A 24,118-nucleotide genomic window follows, 5' to 3' on the forward strand; every position below is an offset into this window, starting at 1 on the left:
GGGAGCCTGGTGGGCTGCAGTCCCTGGGGTCGCACAGAGTCGGACACGACTGAAGTGACTTAGCAGCAACTAGACTCTAGATTGCCTTTTCACACCTCTGCATCCATTTCTTTATTTCTAAATAAATTCTTATAAAGTCAGCTTGCCATCATGTCATTACTTTGTATAAAATTTTTTACTACTTTTCTGTTTTAAAATCTCTAGCTTGGCCTTCAGTAATATCAGACATATTCTGTCTCTATTTATTCTTTTGGTCTTGTCTCTATTTTGCAACCAATCAGTGCGGTCTAGGGAATCTAAGACCCTTTTACGGTGACTGTGAAATGCGGAAGTATTCTATATTTTATACAAAATTCATACTAAGTTCTCATTTTTGTCTTTTTCACACTTTTCACTCTTCTTTTCTGGTGAATATGCAATAGAGTTTTCTAAAGGCTAAATGACAATTGATGTCATTGTTCTGATAAGGGATGGAATATGTACTTTTCTCTTATGATTTATAAATCCCTCAGTTTGATGGCTAATAAGGTACTCATGGAAAGATATCATCCACTTAAACAGACGCTTTTTTTGAAGGAGGAGGTTTCTTGTTAATTTTTAGAAATATAAAGGTGACCTGAGAGAAACAAAGAAAAAAATTAAGAACTTCTGTTGTAAATTAATGTTACTATCCCAGAATTATATTTTTCACAATTATTCTCATTTTCCCTACCTTCTCCTATTTAAATGTCACCTATCTTTAATGTTTAATGCAATGATAAGTCCTTCATCAGCCTTTCTTGATCTTTACTTCCCCAAAAAACAGCATATAAACATTCTTATTTATGAACACTACTCATAGTGCTGTACAGATTTACTTCTGCACGACGTTCTACAAATTCTAATAATGAATTAAAACTTTGGTATTTAATACATGCCATAAAATTTACCATTTTAAAATATGTGGTTCAGTGGCATGAAATATATTTGCATTTCTGTGCAGACATCACCAGAACATTTTCATCATGCAAAACTGAAACTCTGTGCCCATTAAATAATAATTCCCCACTTTCACCTCTCCCAGCACCTGGCAACCACCATTCCACTATCTGTCTCTATAAATTTCACTACTCTCAATAAATCATATAAGTGGAATTATTCAGTATTTTTCCTTTTGTGCCTGGCTTATATTAAGTAGCACTTATATCTTCCAGATTCATCTGTTTTGTAGCATGTGTCAGACTTTCTTTCCCTTTTTAAAGCAGAATAATATTCCATCATGTGTACATATCAGGCTTCCCTGGTGGCTCACCTGGTAAAGAATCTGCCTGTTATGTAAAAGACCCCAGGGTTGGGAAGTTCCCCTGGAGAAGGGAAGGGTACCCACTCCAGTATTCTTGGGCTTTCCTAGTGACTCAGCTGGTAAAGAAAGTGTCTGCAATGCAGGAGACCTGGGTTCAATACCTGGGTTGGGAAGATTCCCTGGAGGAGGGCATGGAAACCCACTTCAGTATTCTTGCCCGGAGAATTCTAATGGACAGAGAGCCTAGTGGGCTAGAGTCTGTCCGGTTGCAAAGAGTTGGACATGACTGAGTGACTAAAATGCTCAGTTGTGTCTGTCTCTTTGAGACTCCATGGACTGCAGCATGCTAGGCTTCCCAGTCTTGCTCAAACTCACGAACATGGAGCTGGTGATGCCATCCAATCATGTCAACCTCTATCATCCCTTTCTCCTCCTGCCTTCAATATTTCCCCAAATAGGGTCTTTTCCAATGAGTCAGTTCTTTCCATCAGGTGGCCAAAGTTTGGAGCTTCAGCTTCAGTATCAGTCCTTCCAATGAATGTTCAGGACTGATTTCCTTTATGATGGACTGGTTGGATTTCCTTCTCCAACACCACAGTTCAAAGCATCAATTCTTCCATGCTCAGGTTTCTTATGGTCCAACTCTCACATCCATACATGACTACTAGAAAAGCCATACCTTTGACTAGGTGAAACTTTGTTGGCAAAGTAATGTCTCTGCTTTTTAATACTGTCTAGTTTGGTCATAGCTTTTCTGCCAAGGAGCAAATATCTTTTAATTTCATGGCTGCAGTCACCATCTGCAGTGATTTTGGAGCCTAAGAGAATAAAGTCTGTCACCATTTTCATTGTTTCCCCATCTAGTGAAGTGATGGGACTTCCCCATGAAGTGATGGGACAAGATGCCATGAATTTAGTTTTCTGAATGTTGAGTTTTGAGCCAGCTTTTTTCTCTCCTCTTTCACTTTCATCAAGAGGCTCTTTAGTTCTTCTTCACTTTCTTCCATAAGGGTGGTGTCATCTGCATATCTGAGGTTATTGATATTTCTCCCAGCAATCTTGATTCCAGCTTGTGCTTCATCCAGCTTGGGATTTTGCATGATGTAGTCTACATATAAGTTAAATAAGCAGGGTGACAATATACAGCCTTGATTAACTCCTTTCCAAATTTGGAAACAGTCTGCTTTTCCATGCCCAGTTCTAACTGTTGCTTCTTGACCTGAATACAGATTTCTCAGGAGGCAGGTAAGGTGGTTTGGTATTCACATCTCTTTGAGAAATTTCCACAGTTTGTTGTGATCCACAGAGTCAAAGGCTTTGGCATAGTCAATAAAGCAGAAGCAGATGTTTTTCTGGAACTCTCTTGCTTTTTTGAAGATCCAGTGGATGTTGGCAATTTGATCTCTGGTCCCTCTGGCTTTTCTAAATCCAGCTTGAATAGCTTGAAGTTCATGGTTCATGTACTGTTGAAGCCTGGCTTGGAGAATTTTGAGCATTACTTTGCTAGCACGTGAGATGAGTGCAATTGTGCAATAGTTTGAGCATTCTTTGGCATTGCTTTACTTTGCAATTGGAAGGAAAACTGACCTTTTCCAGTCTTGTGGCCATTACTGAGTTTTCCAAATTTGCTGGCATACTGAGTGCAGCACTTTCACAGCATCATCTTTTAGGATTTGAAATAGCTCAACTGGAATTCCATCACCTCCACTAGTTCTGGTCATAGTGATGCTCGTAAAGCCCACTTAACTTCAGACTCCAGGATGTTTCACACTAGGTGAGTGATCACACAATCATGGTTATCTGGGTCATTAAGATCTTTTTTATATAGTTCTTCTGTGTATTCTTGCCACCTTTCTTAATATTTTCTGCTTCTTTTAGGTCCATACCGTTTCTGTCCTTTATTGTGCCCATTTTTGTGTGAAATATTCCCTTGGTATCTAATTTTCTTTGGAACTCTGCATTTTGATGGATGTATCTTTCCTTTTCTCCTTTGCCTTTAGCTTTTCTTCTTTTCTCAGCTATTTGTAAGGCCTTTTCAAACAGCCATTTTGCCTGTTTACATTTCTTTTGGGAGGTTGGTCTTGATTACTGCCTCCTGTACAATGTCACGAACCTCTGTCCCTAGTTCTTCATGCACTGTGTCTATCAGATCTAATCCCTTGAATCTATTTGTCACTTCCACTGTATAGTCATAAGGGATTTGATTTCCGTCATACTTGAATGATCAAGTGGTTTTTCCTGCTTTCTTCAGTTTACGTCTGAATTTGGCAATAAGAAGTTCATGATCTGAGCCACAATCAGCTCTCAGTCTTGTTTTTGCTGATTGTATAGAGCTTCTCCATCTTGTGCAAAGAATATAATTGGACTGATTTTGAAATTGACCATCTGGTGATGTCCATGTGTAGAGTCGTCTCTTGTTGGAAAAGAGTGTTTGCTATGACCAGTGCATTCTCTTGGCAAAACTTTGTTAGCCTTTGCCCTGCTTCATTTTGTATTCATTGGCCAAACTTGCTTGTTACTCCAGGTGTTTCTTGACTTCCTACTTTTGCATTCCAGTCCCCTATAATGAAAAGAACATCTTTTTTTGGTGTTAGTTCTAGAAGGTCTTGTAGGTTCTTCATAGAACCATTCAACTTCAGGTCTTTTGGCATTAATGGTTGGGGCATAGACTTGGATTACTGTGATATTGAATGATTTGTCTTGGAAACAAACAGAGATCATTCTGTCATTTTTGAGATTGTACCCAAGTACTGCATTTCAGACTGTTTGTTGACTATGAGGGCTACTCCATTTCCCCTAAGGGATTCTTTCCCACTGTAGTAGATATAACGTTCATCTGAATTAAATTTGTCCATTCCAGTCCATTTTAGTTCACTGATTCCTAAAATATTGATGTTCACTCTTGCCATCTCCTATTTGACCACTTCCAATTTACCTTGATTCATGAACCTAACATTCCAGGTTCATATGCAATATTGCTCTTTACAGTATCGGACTTCACTTCCATCACCCATCAAATCCACAACTGGGTGTTGATTTTGCTTTGGCTCAGCCTTTTCATTCTTTCCCAATCTATTTCTCTACTCTTCTCCAGTAGCTTATTGGACACCTAAGGACCTGGGGAGTTAACTCTTTCAGTGTCTTATCTTTTTGCCTTCTCATACTGTTCATGGGGTTCTCAAGGCAAGAATACTGAAGTGGTTTGCCATTCCCTACTTCAGTTTGACAAAGTGACCACATTTTGTCAGAACTCCACCATGACCTATCCGTCTTGGGTGGCCCTACGTGACATGGCTCATAGTTTCATTGAGTTAGACAAGTCTGTGATCCATGTTATCAGTTTGATTAGTTTTCTGTGACTGTGGTTTTCACAGTGTCTTCCCTATGATAAATATGGACTAGAGGCTTCCTGATGACTCTTCCTGATGGGATAGATTGACTGTGGGGGAAAATGGGTCTTGTTCTGATGGGCGGGGTCCTGCTCAGTAAATCTTTAATCCAATTTTCTGTTGATGGGTAGGACTATGTTGCCTCCTTATTGTTTGGCCTGAGGCCAAACTGTCAACCTAGGCTCCACTGGAGACTCTTTGACACTCACAGGCAAGTCCTACTGTCTCTTGTGGAGACACTGCTTTTTTCTCCTGGCTCCTAGTGCACACAGGGTTTGTGTATGTGTGTTTGTGCCCTCTGAGAGTCTGTTTCCCTACTCCTGTGGAAGTTCTGTAATCAAATCCCACTGGCCTCCAAAGTCAAATTCCCTGGGGGTTCTCAGTCCTTTTGCTGGATCCCCAGGTTGGCAAATCTGTTGTGGGTCCTAGAACTTTCTTAAAAGTGTGAGAATTTCTTTGGTATAATTGTTCTGCAGTTTGTGGGTCATCTGTTCAGCAGTTCTATGCTGGGGCTAAGGGCGACCTCTTCCAAGAGGGCTTATGTCACAGGCTGCATGACCCAGGTCTGCTTCAGGGAGTGACTAAGCTCATATGCATATATCACATTTGGTTTATTCACTTATCTGCTTATGAACATGAACATATAAATTAGAATTTTACTTATCATGTAGGAAATTCATTATTATCAAATCAACAAAGCATCGCATTTATAGGCTACCTGGTAGGACATGAAATTGAAGCCTTTATGTGATTATAGATATTTGTTGAAAAGGGAATCTGCTAACATATAGAGTAATATTGAACACATTTATTTGATCAGAATCTAAGCAAACAAAAATTCAGATTAAAAATTCAGATTGAGTGCAAACATGCTCATATTTTGGAAACTACCAGTTAAATTTCTATGAAAGCTATGCATTAGACTTTTTGTCAGCAAAAATACATCTGCCAGAATATGGATATAGTGTTTTAAGGAACAGCATAGCAGGTGCAAACAACCAGTCCTTTTTCTGGGGTAGTGACCCTAGAAATATTGCTTATGATACAGCTGCTGTTTTTTTAATGTGTTCTGTTAGTGCCACTGCTCAATCTGATGATGGGTAACATCTACACCCCTCACAGGCTAAAATGAAAATCAATTTCAGACTCAGAGTATCCACAGAAGACACAACTTGTGTGTCAGTAGGTCACTCAGCTTTGGTATTGTGACACTAAAGCACTATTACCATTTTTAAAGACAAAATTGGAAAAATCATTTGTAGGACTACTCAGGGACTATATGTATGTATGTCTGTGAGAGGGTTATTTTCAAGTATTTGTTTCTGGATTTCCACTGCTATAGATTAGTAGCATTAAATTATGGAAGGCATAAAAAACCTGGATATATGCACTCACTTTATGTACAAGTTGCTGATAAGTTGCTAAGCAAGAGTTGGATATGATTTAGAGCCTAGGGTACACCTAGGGATATATCAGCAGACCAATATATAATTGTAAATAAATATAAGTTGTTTAGAGTATAGTCATGCTGTTGATATTTTTGAATAGGGATAAAAAATAGAAAATAATTATTTGGAACAAAAGTATTAATAACTGTAAAAAAGAAAATGTTTTACATTTGTAATGAAAGTGAAAGATGCTTAATGAGAAAGTAAAAGTGAGAGTTAAGGATCTCCTTTTCACTATTGATTAGCACACATTTTTCTTGAGTTAAACAATTTATATTTGATGTGCAAACTACATGATTCTATTGGACTTGTTTCATAATTTATTTTAATACCACTAAATTGTGATCCTACTAATACAAATCAGTTAACTGAGTTAATACAACTCTACTTAATGTTTCAAAAACTTGTTGGTCCTATTGTTCATAATTATCAACAATACATATATTTCAGAATTACACCCCCTCCAGCATTAGAGATACATTTAAGATTGTCCATCAGGGATTGCTTCATTTTATAATCTAGAGCCATATATTTTCAAAGTAATTATCATTCATTCATTCATTTTCAGGCAAATATTTAGTGCTTACTTTGTGGCAGATACATTTATTGACAAAGAGTTTGAAAAAAACTCAAGAAAACAAAAAGAAAAAAAATTTGATCAGTCTTAATGAAAGGAAAGATAATTCTGTAAAGTTGGATTTTCTGGATTGTATTTGAGAGTCAGCCAGAAACTCCACTTATTTTTAGAATATTATATTTGAAAATTTCAGGAAATTTTCAGATTACTATTTGCCCAGAAAGTAAACCAAATTTAATGGTATCCTTCTAACTATAAATTTTCACTTCCTCTGTCAATTTTCAAATTACATTTATTTGAATATTAAAAAAAATAGTGTTTTAGAAACTTTATGGCAATGTATTCTTATAATCTGTTTTTCAAATTTTTAAAACTAATGATGCAATTCTGATTTTTAGCTCACACAAATTTCATTACTTATTGACCCTGATAATTTCCTTTATTTCATACTTTATGGTATTAAAATATCCACCAATTTTAGGGAGAAAAAATAAGAAGAATTGGCACAATACATGGCTTTATCTATGAAATAGACTATTTCTGAGTGATTTGAATGCATTGGGGCCTTTTTATGAATCTCATCTTGGAGTTATAATCACTCACCCAACACATGGAATAAAGTAAATTCCTACAAGCTGATGGTGATGAAGAATTATTGTCAACAATAAACAACATAAGAGATATCTGTCAGATATACAATGAATGCTCTTTTAATGAAAGAAGGAAGAAACAAAGAAAGAGAAGGTAATGTTTTTATTAAAGCTTCCAGCCTGAAATTTAAACAATCTGTATTGAGTCAGGTGAACTCCGGGAGTTGGTGATGGACAGGGAGGCCTGGCGTGCTGCGATTCATGGGGTCGCAAAGAGTCGGACATGACTGAGCGACTGATCTGAACTGATCTGATATTGAGTCAGATATGAGATTATGTAAGAAAATTCAGTCTATCAAAGCATTTTGTTTCAAAGCTATTTTGTTACTTTAATATGTGTATGAAATAGCTTCACTAAAAAGATGAAATAAGTACATTTGTAAGTGGAATTAAAGGAAGTCCAGTATTATAAAATGTGCATACCTCCTCATCTTATCTATCCTCTTTGAACCTACAGTCTGTTTTTATTTTCTTGCTGAAGAGTACAGGGGACCCTTTGAAGGAGGTTTCCATTATCTTCATTACCTCCACCATAGTTTGCCCCCAGGAAAACAACAGGGAGAGAACACAGCCCCACGCATCAACAGAAAATTGGATTAAAGATTTCCTGTGCATGGTGCTGCCCATCAGAATAAGACCCAGTTTCCCCCACAGTTAGTCTCTCTCATCAAGAAGCTTCCATAAGCATCTTACCTTTACTCATCAGATGGCAGACAGGATGAAAACCACAGTCATAAGAAAACAAATCAAACTGATCACACGGACCACATTCTTGTCTAACTCAATGAAACTGTGAGCCATGTCATGTAGGGTCACCTAAGATGGACAGGTCATAGTGGAGGGTTCTGACAAAACCTTCAGTGGTGCACTGAAGAAGGGAATGGCAAACCACTTCAGTATTCTTGCCTTGAGAACCCCATGAAGAGTATGAAAAGGAAAAAAGATAGGCCACTGAAAGATAAGCTCCCCAGGTCAGTAGGTGCCCAATAAGCTACTGGAGATCAGTAAAGAAATAGAATGAAGAGATGGAGCAAAAGCAAAATCAACACCCAGTTGTGGATGGGACTGGTGATGGAAGTAAAGTCTGATGCTGTGAAGAACAATATTGCATAGGAATCTGGAATATTAGGTCCATGAATCAAGGCAAATTGAAAAGTGGTCAAATAGGACATGGCAATAATGATGTCGACATTTTAGGAATCAGCAAATTAAAATGGACTGGAATGGGTGAATTTAACTCAGATGAGCTTTATATCTAGTACTGTGGGCAAGATCCCTTAGAAGAAATGGAGAAGCCCTCATAGTCAGCAAACAGTCTGAAATGCAGTATTTGGATGTAATCTCAAAAACAAGAGAATGATCTCTGTTCATTTCAAGGCAAACCATTCAATATCACAGTAATCCAAGTCTATGCCCTGACCAGTAATGCTGAAAAAGCTGAAGTTGAATAGTTCTGTGAGGACCTGTAACACCTTCTAGAACTAATACCCAAAAAAGATGTCCTTTTCATTATAGGGAACTGGATTGCAAAAGTAGAAAGTCAAGAGACATCTGGAGTAACAGGCAAATCTGGCCTTGGGGTACAGAATGAAGCAGGGCAAAGGCTAACAAAGTTTTGCCAAGAGAACACATTGGTCATAGCAAACACCCTCTTCCAACAACACAAGAGAAGACTGTACACATGGACATCACCAGATGGTTAATACTGAAATCAGCTTGATTATATTCTTTGCAGCCAAAGATGGAAAAGCTCTATACAATCAGCAAAGATAAGACAGGGAGCTGACTGTAGCTCAGATCATGAACTCATTGCCAAATTCAGACTTAAATTGAAGAAAGTAGGGAAAACCACTAGACCATTCAGGTATGACCTAAATCAAATCCCGTATGATCATACAGTGGAAGTGACAAATAGATTGAAGGGATTATATTTGATAGAGTGCCTGAAAAACTATGGACCAAAGTTCATGACGTTGTGCAGGAGGCAGTGATCAAGACCATTCCCAAGAAAAGGAAATGCAAAAAGGCAAAGGGTTGTCTTAAGAGGCCTTAGAAATAGCTGTGAAAATAAGAAAAGCGAAAGGCAAAGGAGAAAAGGAAAGATATACCCATTTGAATGCAGAGTTCCAAAGAACAGCAAGGAAAACTAAGCCTTCCTTAGTGATCAATGCAAAGAAATAGTGGAAAACAATAGAATGGGAAAGACTAGAGATCTCTTCAAGAAAATTAGAGATACCAAGGGAACATTTCAAGCAAAAATGGGCAGAATAAAGGACAGAAACGATAAGGACCTAACAGAAGCAGAAGATATTAAGAAGAGGTGGCAAGAATACACAGAATATTTATACATAAAAGATCTTCACGACTCAGATAACCATGATGGTGTGATCACTTGCCTAGAACCAGACATCCTAGAATGCAAACTCAAGTGGGCCTTGGGAAGCATCACTATGAACAAAGCTAGTGGAGGTGAAGGAATTCCAGTTGAGCTATTTCAAATCCTAAAAGATGATGCTGTGAAAGTGCTGCACTCAATATGCCAGCAAATTTGGAAAACTCAGCAGAGGCCACAGGACTGGAAGAGGTCAGTTTTACTTCCAATCCCAAAGAAAGGCAATGCCAAAGAATGCTCAAACTATTGCACAATTGCACTCATCTCACATGCTAGCAAAGTAATGCTCAAAATTCTCCAAGCCAGGCTTCAACAATACGTGAACCATGAACTTCCAGATGTTCAAACTGGATTTAGAAAAGCCAGAGGAACCAGAGATCAAATTGCCAACATCCATTGGATCTTCAAAAAAGCAAGAGAGTTCCAGAAAAACATCTATTTCTGCTTTATTGACTATGCCAAAGCCTTTGACTCTGTGGATCACAACAAACTGTGGAAAATTCTTCAAGGGATGGGAATGCCAGACCACCTGACCTGCCTGTTGAGAAATCTATATGCAGGTCAGGAAGCAACAGTTAGAACTGGACATGGAACAACAGACTGGTTCCATGTAGGGAAAGGAGTATATCCAGGCTGTATATTGTCATCCTGCTTTTTTAACTTATATGCACAGTACATCATGAGAAATGCTGGGCTGGATAAAGCGCAAGCTAGAATCAAGATTGCTGGGAAAAATATCAATAACCTCAGATATGCAGATGGCACTACCCTTATTGAAGAAAGCGAAGAACTGAGGAGCCTCTTGATGAAAGTAAAAGAGGAGAGTGCAAAAGTTGGCTTAAAGCTCAACATTCAGAAAACTAAGATCATGGCGTCCCGTCCCATCACTTCATGGCAAACAGATGGGGAAACAGTGGAAACAGCTAGAGACTTTTATTTTTGGGGGCTCCAAAAGTCACTGCAGATGGTGACTCCAGCCATGAAATTAATAGACGCTTGCTCCTTGGAAGAAAAGTTATGACCAACCTAGACAGCATATTAAAAAGCAGAGACATTACTTTGCCAACAAATCTCTGTCTAGTCAAAGCTATGCTTTTTCCATTAGTTATGTGTGGATGTGAGAGTTGGACTATAAAGAAAGCTGAGTATCAAATAATTGATCCTTGAAACTGTGATATTGCAGAAGAGTTTGAGAGTCCCTTTGACTTCAAGAAGATTCAGCCTGTCCATCCTAAAAGAAATCAGTCCTGAATATTCATTGGAAGTACTGATGCTGAAGCTGAAACTTCAATACTTTGGCCATCTAATGCAAACAACTGACTCATTCTAAAAGGCCCTGATGCTGGGAAATATTGAAGGTGGGATAAGAAGGGGACAATGTGTATGAGATGTTTGGATGGCTTCACCAAATCACTGGACATAAGTTTGAGTAAATTTCGGGAGCTGGTGATGTCGTGCTGCAGTCCATGGGATCACAAAGAGTGGACACAACTGAGTGACTGAACTGAACTGAAATTGCCTTCAGAAGAGAATCCACTGTTTGATCCATTGCATTCCTTGGTAGTCATTTTCTTCATTACTGCTTTTAACATTATTGAATTCAAATTACAGTTCATTCAAATAGAGTTTTAATTTCTGGTGTTTTTTTTTTTTTTAATTTTTCCTTCTGGGCAGATTAGATTGGATGATAGAAGTAGGTTAGTTTTGGTGGAACTTCAGCTGAATGATCAACTTGAGAAAATGAAAGAATTGAATAAAAACTGTAGATAGGCAGGAAGTAAGAGGTTCATAAATTTAAGTAGCTTTAATATTAATTTAGCACTTATGAAACAGAGATTGTGTCTTGGGTGAAAATACGATAGTGGTAGAAAAGTTTTTATGGCAAAGCGTGAATATGTAGAGGATTCTCCTTATTAACAAATCCATTATATTAGGGTACAAGACAAAAGAAATGGTATAAGATTAAGACTATGAATTTGTCAAGGGAGGGATTTGGAGATAGAATCCTTTGACAAATGGTTGAGAAAACATGAAAATTCCAAGTTGTCCAGCATTATCAGACTCCTTATATAGTTGTGGTTGTGTATCCCTCAAACGACTACAACTCCCAGCCTCCTAAATCTTGTTTACATGGTATAATACTTTCCCTAAGGTTAGAGTTCTGGTTCTCTAGAGTGCCTGCATCATGGTTCTATTTCTTCTTGGTTTGAAGGTAATGAACCAAGCATCTCCAGCAGCTAGAGAATCATTTTTATCCATGTTAAGCTTGTCCATTCACTAATTAAGGCCCTGTTTACACACTTAGCATTCTGTTAATTTTTGCTGCACATGAGACTCATTTTTGCTGAAAATGAATCACTGAAAGTAAGACAGAAGAAATAAGAAAATTAAATAAACCAGGGATTTTCTCTGAGGATTGTAAATTTTGATCTGCTATTAAACTTGGTGGTTGTTCAGTCGCTAGGTCTTGTCTGACTCTTTGTTACCCCATGGACTGTAGGACGCCAAGATCCTCTGTCTTCTACAATTCATGGAGTTTGATCGAACTCATGTCCATTGAGTTTATGATGCTCTCTAACCATCTCATCCCCTGCCTCCCTCTTCTCCTTTTGCCTTCAATTTTTCTCAACATCAGGGTCTTTTCCAATAAGTTAGCTCCTTGCATCAGATGACCAAAGTGTTTTAGCTTCAGCTTCAGCATCAGTCCTTCTAATACATATTCAATGTTTATTTCTTTTAGGATTGACTTGTTTGATCTGCTTGCCATCCAAGAGAGTCCCAAAGGGTTTTCTGCAGCACCACAATTTGAAAGCATCAATTCTTTGGCGCTTAGCCTTTTTATGATCCAACTCTGACATCCATACATGACTACTGGAAAACCATAGCTTTGACTATACAGACCTTTGTTGGAAAAGTGTTGTCTTTGCTTTTTAATATGCTATCTAGGTTTGTCATAGCTCTCCTGCCATGGAGCAAGTGTTTTCTAATTTTGTGGCTGCAGTCACCACTGCAGTGATTTTGAAGACCAAGAAAATAAAATCTCTCACTGCTTCCACTTTTCCCATTTGCCATGAAGTGATGGGATAGGATGTCATCTCAGTTGTTTGAATGTTTAGTTTCAAGCCAGCTTTTTTCACACTTCTCTTTCACCTTCATCAAGAGGCTCTTCAGTTCCTTTTAACTTTATGGCATTATGTCATACCATCTGCATATCTGAGGTTGTTGATATTTCTGCTGGCATTTTTGATTCCAGCTTGTGATTCATATAGCCCAGCATTTCCCATGATGTACTTTGCACAGAACTTAAATACACAGGTTGACAATATCCAGCCTTGCCGTACTCCTTTCCAAGTTTTGAACAAGTCCATTGTTTCACGTCTGGTTCTAATTGCTGTTTCTTTATCTGCATACAGGTTTCTCAAGAGACGTGTAAGATTGTCTGGTATTCCCATCTCTTTAAGATTTTCCCGTTCGCTGTGATCCACACACTCAAAGGTTTAAGCATAGTGATTCAACAAATGTTGGCAGTGTGATCTCTGGTTCCTCTGACTTTTCTAAACCCAGCTTGTATGCCTGAAAGTTCTCAGTTCACATACTGCTGATGCCTAGCTTGAAGGATTTTGAGCCTAACCTTGCTGGCCTGTGAAAACAGGGCAATTGTACAGTAGTTTGAACATTCTTTGGCTTTGCCCTTCTTTGGGGTTGGAATGAAAACTGACCTTTTTCATTCCTGTGGCTGCTGCTGAGTTTTCCAAATTTGCTGACATATTGAGTGCCGCACTTTAACAGTATCATCTTTTAGGATTTGAAATAGCTCAGCTGGAACTTCTTCACCTTCTCCTGTGTCTCCTGCATTGCAGGGAGATTCTTTACCACTGAGCTACTGGGAAAGCCTATTAAACTTAGTAACAATGTTAATAAAAATGATTATTGGTCAAAAGAAATTAGCATCCTTACTTTCTTATACAGGTAAAATGGAAAAGAGGGAATTACCAAAATAGGAAAGGATGAGCAAGAGAATAAAAGGAAACAGAGAAAAAAAGCACTTTGATACATTTTTCTAAGGCTTAGGCATGATACTATAATGAAGGAGTTGAAATCTGATCTATGTATTGTTCTTTATAATCTGAGTGTGTTTAAACCTGCTTTACTAATTCTAGTAGTAGCTTTTTTCTTTCTCATTTTCCTCTAAAGTCTTATACTTGGTCAAGAACAACAATGAAAACTAAAATGGTTTTTGAAGAAATTCTCTTTTATTAACTTTGTGGTTTATTTTTTGAACTCCCACTGAGCGCATGCCTCTGTAGAACTAATTAAAGTCAACTCTAGCTTACGTTTGAACTCAAGAGCTTGTTTTCAATCTATTACCTATGGTTGTAAACGTTTTTGAATTTGGGGTCAGAATTTGTACTTTATTGCCCGAAGTGCTTTTTTTCCTTCTTCAGTTTTTGATATTTTACTGTATTAGTCATGGTATTTAGAGTACTGTGTGGTTTTTGTCTTCCACAACCTATTAGAAATAGTAGACAGTATTTATGTTATTTTGGAGATGTGTTGTTCAGTTTGACTTATAGCAGCATATATATGCATGCTTATGATTTATATGGCTTTAATAATTCTAATTAAATAATTGATAATTATTACAATAAAATAGCTCCAACTTATAAAGGTATGTCATGTAAAAAGTGAGTTATATTCACTTGATAAGTTCATTTTTTAACTTTAAATGTCATCAAAATTATTTACTACCAGTAATTTTTTTCATAAAACATAGAGAAAAAAAATATATAACCAAAAGCCTTCAGCTTTTAGAATACAAGAATCGTTCTTTTTGTTACTTCAGGAGAAATTCAGCAGGTCATTTAATTCTGATTTGGACAGAGGTGTCACTTTCTCCTCCTGCCTCATAAATAATTATTTCCACATGGGTAATTGATGTTATACTTGGTATCACCCCATGCTTACTTTTACTTGCACAGTATCACATTTTAACTTAGAATCTATCTTTGGCTTTGTGGAATATCATTCATTTGAAAGAATGCTTGACTTGTGCTTCAGCAGGCAATAGGGAGAGTACCTTTTATTTCTGTTGTCTCCAGTAGGTAATATACACCTGGTACTTAGAAGGTGTTCATTAATTGAAATGGGCTTCCTTGGTGGGTCAGTGGTAAATAATCCATCTGCCAGTGCAGGAGACAGATTTGATCCCTGGGTCAGGAAAATCCCCTAAAAAAGAAAATGGCAACCCACTCCAGTATTCTTGCCTGGTGAATCCCATGGACAGAGGAGTCTAGCAGGCTTCAGTCCATGGGTTCGCAAAGGAGTTGGATAGGACTTAGAGACTAACAAACAACAACAACATTTGCGGTGATTGAAAAGAAAGAACGTTTTCTATGCAATTAACCATTGCTCTTCAGTAGGTACAAAGTTTTGATTAGGCAAGATGAAAAGGTTCTAGAGAGCTGCTGTACAGCATTATGCCTACAGATTACTGTATTATGTACTTAGAAATTGCTTGAGGCAAGATTTCATGCTAAATATTCTTCCTATGATAAAGAATAGAAACAAATGAAATTTGATTTCAAAGTGTATTTATTTATTTGTTTAAATATGGTCATGCATTTTTACAGTTTCACCAGCCAGCTCTGACTTTTGCCCTGAATGAGGTCTAAGAGAGCAGAATCCTGTATGTAACTGACCTAGCATTACTTCTTCCTTTAATGGCTGCTTATTCACCTTCCACCTAACCAGTAGGGTTTGTCTACTCATTGATTTAAGTTTAATTTTTGTATTACCTATCTGACTGAATCTTCTACTAAAATATAGATATTTTAAATTCAAAGCTAGAAACAGATTTGTTAATGTGAAGAGTGACGAAAAGTAATATTGTCCTAACTTTGAATTAGTATGTTTTGAACTGTGCCCATAATATCAGCAAAGTTAACATTCATTGTGTTTTGAGTTACTTTCAAAGTGAACTTTTTAATCTCAGTTCAACTCCTATGACTATATCTCCTTAATGGTTTGATTGGGATATGGTGGCGCCTGGAGCACTATTTGCTTCACTTTCTTAGATCCAGATGCTATTAACCAAGAAGTGGGTCAATCACACCAGAATAAATCTTGCAGAGACCCCATTCTGCTAAGATGATGCTTTAATTATTTATGCATTGTGGCCAAAAGATATTGAATATAAGTTTTGATAATTAAAATACCTCTTCTTTGCAATTCTGAAGGAACCTTTTTTATCTTGTGCTGTATAGAGATGACAGAAGAATAAGTTGAAAACCAAACTCATGTGATAAATCTCATGTAGATTACCTATAATTCGTATTTATGTGTATATGTTTATACGTTCAATAGCTTTGCATTACATACAATCATCACTTAAGTATGGCTCGAGTATTATGCAGAGAATCAGACATGATTGAGCGACTAAGCACAGCATGTACCTATCCAGTTCCATGTTGATTGATCAATAGATTAATAGATCCATTTAACAAACATTTATCTAGTGCCTACTATTTGTCAATCAGTGGTTTAGATTTATTGGGCTCAAAAGTGAATTAAACAGACAAAAACATTCCTTTTCTTATGGAGTTCATAATAATCACAGTTAGGATACTAATTGTAGCAAGCTCTCTATATTTCTTTTGGAGGTTTCATAGCGTTTAGCCTTTGCAGAACCAGCTTTAAAAAATCCTAACTATTTTCTTTCTTGATAATTGCAACATCTGTACAAAATGATAAAGATATGATGCTCCTATCATGTAAATGCCTGATGCAAAAGAAAAAAAAAAGAAATACCTTTTGCAAAGCACGTCCCAAACCCTTCATAAATGTTGGTGGGAATGGAATAACTCAAAGAATATGGACTGCCTTCTAAATAAGTTAAAAAAAATCTTTCCCTATTTATCAGAAGCTTGTTATTGTTTCTCTTATTCTATTTGCATACATCCCCATTGCCCAACGACTAGAATTAAGCCTACAAATTTGTTGCTCTGTTGGGGTTTGATTATTTTCTTGTCACTGAAATGTTGATTATGCTATCAATCTTTGTGACCAATGTTTATTTGTGTTCTCAGATTTGACTGTAGTTAGCTAGCAATGACACCCCACTCCAGTACTCTTGCCTGAAAAATCCCATGGACGGAGGAGCCTGGTGGGCTACAGTCCATGGGGTCGAGAAGCATTGGACATGACTGAATGACTTCACTTTCACTTTTCACTTTCATGCATTGGAGAAGGAAATGGCAACCCACTCCAGCGTTCTTGCTTGGAGAATCCCAGGGACAGGGGAGCCTGGTGGGCTGCCATCTATGGGGTCGCACAGAGTCGGACGCTACTGAAGCGACTTAGCAGTAGCAGCAGTAGCAGCAGCTAGTTTGAGATAAAATAATCCTTAAGTTTCACTATTCTCTAAGAAGATCTATGCTGAATTTTCAAAGATATAACTATATCTTATGAAAACAGTATGTAAAATGTTAGTGTAATTTTTACTTTTGAACATCAATTACACATTATGACCTATATGAAAATGTATTTTATTTATTTATTTCAGATTTTAGTGTATTTTGCCAAATCACAACATTCACTAAACAAAATATTTTGTATTATGCTTAAGCTTTGCACAAGGTAATTTTTTTTTTTCTTTTCTGTTTGGAAATGATTAAATGGTAGTATTTCTTTTAGGACATATCTTCATTGTTGTTAATTAAAAGACAGAGTAGAAACAAAGAGTTCCAAGTAACATGTTAAGAAAACAAATCTCTTTTTTGAGTATCAGGGAGTTCCTGGTGGGGGGAGGGAAAGACAAGAAAATTAAACTACCTAGTATGGCAACCCACTCCATTGTTCTTGCCTGGAGAATCCCAGGGATGAGGGAGCCTGGTGGGCTGCCGTCTATGGGGTCGCACAGAGTCGGACAAGACTGAAGTGACTTAGCAGTAGCAGCAGTAATTGTTCACTTTATTTACTACAGTCCCTTAAAAGAAAAGAGTTTAAACTCTCTGGGAATGCTTGAATTATGCTCTCCTCTCCTACAACAGCAATCCTTAAATAAATATATAATCCAATTTAAAAGGCTAAAAGAAATAGACAAGGGAGTATTTGTAAATGTGAACTTTCATTCAGAACATCTTTGAACACCTCAGCTTAAATTGAATCCTGCCCTTGTGTGTGTAAACATATGTGCGTGCATACATATGTGCGTGCCATGTTGCTCAGCACCCTGAAATCATACATACTCCCCATTATACTGCACACTTCATGAGAGCAGAGTTATGGCTTATCTCAGAGCGTGGCCAGTGCCTGACATACAGTCAGCAGCGAATCCACGTGTGTGACTGTGAGAGAATTCTTATTTGTCTCTTTGGTTCTGCTCTTGCCTTCTCCGATTTCTTAGTTTTCTTTACTGGCTTAAGGTTTTTTTAAAAAATTAACATTTATTTTTAATTCAGCTTTTCCCCCCTAATCTAAGTGATCATTTGGTATATAATTTAGTGATCACTGTGATCAATATTCAATGACTTAAAAAAATTTTTTTTCTTGAGGTTTAAGTTACTAAAATAAGATGTGCTTATTTAAATAAAACCTATATGTTGCAATCTTGATATGTTTTTTATTTTTAAAATTAGCTTCTTGCTTTATCTTTTTTATTTAAAATGAACTTTGGTTAAAGAAATACATGTGCTGAGTTTAAAAAACAAATAAAACAGAAGGTTTATTATAGTGAAAAATAGCAGATGTCTGCCTTGCACCTTCCCACTGTCCAGTCCATCTATACAGAAGGAACACACTTCTGGTTATTTATACCCATAATTATAAATGACATGCTTATTGACATTACTTGATTTATCTATTTTAAACATTAATTTTGGTTAATGAAAATGGAGAAATTAATGGGAGAGAATGGCATATCAATAAAAAAGTGAAATGAAAACTAAGCTGATAGATGCTACAATAGAACTTTACATAAGTGTTTTGGGTCCATAAAAAACAGGTTGGCACTTTAGGTCAATGGCACCCCACTCCAGTACTCTTGCCTGGAAAATCCCATGGATGGAGGAGCCTGGTGGGCTGCAGTCCATGGGGTCGCTAAGAGTCAGACACTGAGCGACTTCACTTTCACTTTTCACTTTCATGCTTTGGAGAAGGAAATGGCAACCCACTCCAGTGTTCTTGCCTGGAGAATCCCAGGGACGGGGGAGCCTGGTGGGCTGCTGTCTATGGGGTTGCACAGAGTCGGACAAGACTGAAGTGACTTAGCAGCAGCAGCAGCAGCAGACTCCTTTTAAGAATAGCTGTTGTTTAGCTTCCACCAGCAGTAAACAACAGAGCTCATCTTTCTGTATTCTTGACAACACTGGGTAGAATCCAGTATTCATATTTATGCTATTCTGATGACGTAAGTGGTATATCATTTTAATCTGCATCTTCCTGATAAGTGATTTTGAGCATTTTAAACTACTTGAGAGCTGTTCTGGCTTCCCCTTCTAAGGCAGTGCCATTTCAAGTTTTTACTTATTTTTCTATTAGTTTCTTCTGAGTATTCTAATATTGATTCTTTGTTGGCATTAGGTCTTCTCTCAGTTTATCTATGATGTCAGGTGAAACAGAACTGGACCCTATTATCCTCCCCGCATATCTTCTGCCTGTCTTTTGTCTGTGGAAAACTTTCGTCAAAGAATAAGTTTAATTAGAAAAATGAGAACATGTGGAAACAAAGGAAAACAATCAAAGGAAACCAAATAATGTACTCATTAAGTATAGTCAGGGACCTTTAATTCCTTCTACAGGGCTATAGATAACATTCTGAACCTTATCCAATGAGCTGTCTTATAGATACTAAAACACTAGGTGGAAGAAGTTAACTATATGATGACCAGACTGTTCCCATGACATGTGGTGCTGGTGGTTTAGTCGCTAAGTCATGTCTGACTCTGGCTATTCCATCGACTGCAGCCCACCAGGGTCCTCTATCCATGGGATTTCCCAGGCAAGAATACTGGAATAGGTTGCCATTTCTTTCTCAAACCCACAGCAAAGCTACTACAATTCCAAGAATTGATCACAAAGAAATGGAAACAACTGGATCCTGGAATTGATAATTAACTGTATCTAAAACAATTGAGATGACAGTAGTCAGACCACTGATGACCAATTTGAAGATGCCTGTGAGATGACTGCTGTTTCTGCATCTAGTTCCCCCTGCCACACTTCTGTCTATAAAAGCTCTTGCCCCACTGGTTGCCAGTGCAGGGGGAGTTGTCCTTTGGACAGACATCTGCCCTCCCTCCCCAGTTGCCAGCATATGAAATAAAGCAAACTTTCCTTTCCACCAACCTGACCTATTAATTGGCTTTTGAGCAGCAAACAGCCAGACCTCACACAGCTTTTGGCAACATTCAGTTCAGTTCAGTTCAGTTGCTCAGTCGTGTCCGATTCTTTGCGACCCCATGAATCACAGCACACCAGGCCTCCCTGTCCATCACCAACTCCCGGAGTTCACTCAGACTCACGTCCATTGAGTTAGTGATGCCATCCAGCCATCTCATCCTCTGTCGTCCCCTTCTCCTCCTGCCCCCAATCCCTCCCAGCATCAGAGTTTTTTCCAATGAGTCAGCTCTTTGCATGAGGTGGCCAAAGTATTGGAGTTTCAGCTTCAGCATCATTCCTTCCAAAGAAATCCCAGGGCTGATCTCCTTCAGAATGGACTGGTTGGATCTCCTTGCAGTCCAAGGGACTCGCAAGGGTCTTCTCCAACACCACAGTTCAAAAGCATCAATTCTTCAGCTCTCAGCTTTCTTCACAGTCCAACTCTCACATCCATACATGACCACAGGAAAAACCATAGCCTTGACTAGATGGACCTTTGTTGGCAGAGTAATATCTCTGCTTTTGAATATGCTATCTAGGTTGGTCATAGCTTTCCTTCCAAGGAGTAAGCGTCTTTTAATTTCATGGCGGCAGTCACCATCTGAGTGATTTTGGAGCCCCCAAAAATAAAGTCTGACACTGTTTTCACTGTTTCCCCATCTATTTCCCATGAAGTGATGGGACCGGATGCCGTGATCTTTGTTTTCTGAATGTTGAGCTTTAAGCCAACTTTTTCACTCACCACTTTCACTTTCAAGAGGCTTTTTAGTTCCTCTTCACTTTCTGCCATTAGTCACTGAAAAATTCTAATCTTAGTTTAGTAAAAGTCATTAATTTTATGGCTCATTATTTACGTTTTGTTTCAGAATTGCCTTTTACTTCTAATTTTCAAAAAACTCACCTGAATATTTTCTATTAGCTTTGAAAAGATAATTTTCACATTTTAAAATTATTTGTGTGCATGTGTGCTTAGTTGCTCAGTTTTGTCCGACTCTTTGCGACCCCATGGATTGTAGCCTGCCAGGCTCCTCTGTTCATGGGATTCTCCAGGCAAGATTAACTGGAGTCCGTAGCCATCACCTTCTCCAGGGGATCTCCCCAACCCGGGGATCAAATCCTGCATTGCAGGTGGATTCTTTACCATCTGAGCCACCAAGCTCTTTAATCTAGTTAAATTTCAAATTTATATTTGGTGTAAAATAAGGAGCTAAGTTTTTGCCATATTCTGAGACTATTTTCCTTTCTCTATACAATGAGTCAGCACCAACCTTTTCTTTTACTTTTGATATCATCTTTATCATACATAAAGTTATCATTGACCTGTGAATTTATTTCTGAAATCTGTATCTCTGTATCTGTCCCTGAATTTGTTGTGTATCCTAATATTTGATAGAGTGAGATCCTTCTCTTTGCCCTTCATTTTTTAACTTAACTTTGATAATAATAGACATTTTATAACATACTTTAAAATGAATTTTTAGATTTTATTTGAAAATCTAGAATTTATAGGTTGATTTAGGAAAAATTGATATCTCTGAATATGGGGAAGTGAAAAATAAGTCAGTATGGAATTAGAAAACAATTTAGGCTGCTACATTTTCATAAGAAAATTTTTTTTTTTTTTTTTTTGGTGGCATGTAGCAGGAAAGAAATGATTGGGGAAGAAAGATCAGCATAAGTAAAGTCAAGGGTAGAGTCTGCTGCTATGCAAAGTTTTGTCATTGAGAGAAATATGGAGAACAGAAGCAACAGAGAGAGAATGCTCGAATGTTAAGAACAGGAGTTTGAATTACCTATATTTTTGTAACTTTGAGTTATGTAATACTTAAGATTAAAACAGTGGTTTCAAGTTATGCTTTGCAGTATATATCTAAGCTTCCTAGAATACCCCCAGGGTAACTGGTGAAAGAATAATGGTGGTACTGAGTATTTGAGATCCTGATTCAGTCAGAATGTTTCATTTTTATCTGCTTAATTAATTGACCTCTCACCAAGGTTCCATTGGAAGAAAGGATTTTTCAGCCAAAAGTGTTTGGAAATGACTTAAATAAAATTACTGAAATGCCTAAATGTTCAGTGAGCATGGTATATGATGTCATCCATCATTTTCAGTGCCTGTGGAAGCACTGCTAATTGAACACGGTACTCTTTCCTGTTGCAGACTTAGGTTCAGTCTCCTTGCAGCTTTTCATGTGGTCCCTAGCAATCAGAGTTGCATGTTTCTTTCCCTTTCTCCCTTGCTTTTCACTTTTCTTTCTTCAGCTACTTGTAAAGCCTCCTCAGATAACCACTTTGCCTTCTTGCTTTTCTTTTTCTTTAGGATAGTTTTGTTGGCAGCCTCCTGTATAATATTATGGACCTCCATCCATAGTTCTCCAGGCACAGTGTTGACTACATCTAATACCTTCAACCTATTTGTCACCTCCACTGCATATTCATAAGGGATTTGATTTAAGTCATACCTGGCTGGCCTAGTGGTTTTCCCTGCTTTCTTTAGTTAAGCTTGAATTTTGCCATGAGAACCTGATGGTCTGAGCCACAGTTAGCTCCAGGTCTTGTTTTTGCTGACTGTATACAGCTTCTCCATCTTCGGCTACACGAATGTAGTCAATTTGATTTTGGTATTGACCATTTGGTGATGTCCATGTGTAAAGTCATCTCTTGTGTTGCTGAGAAAGGGTACTTGCTATGACCAGTACATTCTCTAGCAGAATTCTGTTCGTCTTTGTGCTGCTTCATTTTGTTCTCCTAGGCCAAACTTGTCTGTTACTCCAGATATCTCTTGACTTCCTGCTTTTGCATTCCAATCCCCAATGATGAATAGAACATCTTTTTTTGGTGTTAGTTCTAGAAGCCTTCTAGGTCTTCGTAGAACTGATTAGCTTCTTCACTAACTGTGGTAGGGGCATACACTTGAATTATTCTAATGTTGCATGGCTTGCCTTGGAAATGAACCAAGTTCATTCTTTAATTTTTGAGGTTGCACCCAAGTACTGCATTTCAGACTCTTGTTGATTATGAGAGCTACTCCATTTCATCTATGGGATTCTGGCCCACAGTGGTAGATACAATAGTCATCTGAATTAAATTTGCCCATTCCTGTCAATTTTAGTTCACTGATTCCTAAGATGTCAATGTTTATTCTTACCATCTCTTGCTTGACCACTCACAACTTACCTTGAATCATGAATCTAACATTCCAGGTTCCTATGCAGTACTGTTTTTCTCATCATCAGATTTTTCTTTCATCACCAGACACATCCACAACTGAACATCATTTTGGCTTTGGCCCGGCTGCTTCATTCTTTCTGGAGCTATTAGTAGTTCTTCTCCACTCTTCCCTAGTAGCATATCAAACACCTTCTGACCTGGGAGAAGAAATGCTTACTATTAATTTGTTAATTGTGGAAAGACCTACAAAACTCATTAAGTATGTGTTGAAGAGGCAATTGAAATCAGTCATGTTTTCATTTGCGAACCTTGAGACATAAATAATTTTATTCTTATAAATTACAAAATTTAATCATCAAAAGTTTAAACCTGGAAAATCAGTATAAGAATGGGAAGTAAAATCTGTTTCTTGAAAGTGTGCTTAGTGCTGTCCTATGGTCCTTGCTTTGTACCAAACAGTGGCTTTAAAGTTTTCCAAAATGTAGGAAAGCAATTTTATACACGTTTGAAGATTCCCAAAGCAAAGAATGCTTTATACTTACCTTTAGGTTTAGTATGTTTTATGGTGAAATCATTGAACTAATTGGGACATAAATGAAAACTTAATTTTCAAAGCAGTGACAATTGTTTGTCTCTATTAACAGGGCTGCTCTAATGTGATACTGGAATTGAATTTACCTAGGGCTCCATATCAAGGTTGACTTGCAAGTCTTATTGAAGATCTGAGAGAAATAGGTAAGTGGCCTTTTGGTGATAAGTCTCTTTCATTCATTGTGCTTAATTATGTTTTTCTAAGGTTTATTTTGTCCTTTAAGTTTTTGGTTAAGTATCT

The 24,118-nt window shown here is 37.6% G+C and overlaps 1 protein-coding gene across 1 annotated transcript in view; it reads left to right on the forward strand.

The window, feature by feature from the left end:
• Positions 1–24,118, forward strand: part of FOXP2 (forkhead box P2) — a 659,704-nt gene that overhangs the window by 191,797 nt on the left and 443,789 nt on the right. Inside the window, exon 3 of the mRNA XM_027539578.1 lies at positions 23,931–24,021. The gene's annotated coding sequence lies outside the window, so the exon portion shown is untranslated. The remainder of the gene's footprint in view (positions 1–23,930; positions 24,022–24,118) is intronic.

The sequence above is a fragment of the Bos indicus x Bos taurus genome, chromosome 4, assembly GCF_003369695.1.
Source record: "Bos indicus x Bos taurus breed Angus x Brahman F1 hybrid chromosome 4, Bos_hybrid_MaternalHap_v2.0, whole genome shotgun sequence".
NCBI classification, from domain to species: Eukaryota; Metazoa; Chordata; class Mammalia; order Artiodactyla; family Bovidae; genus Bos; species Bos indicus x Bos taurus.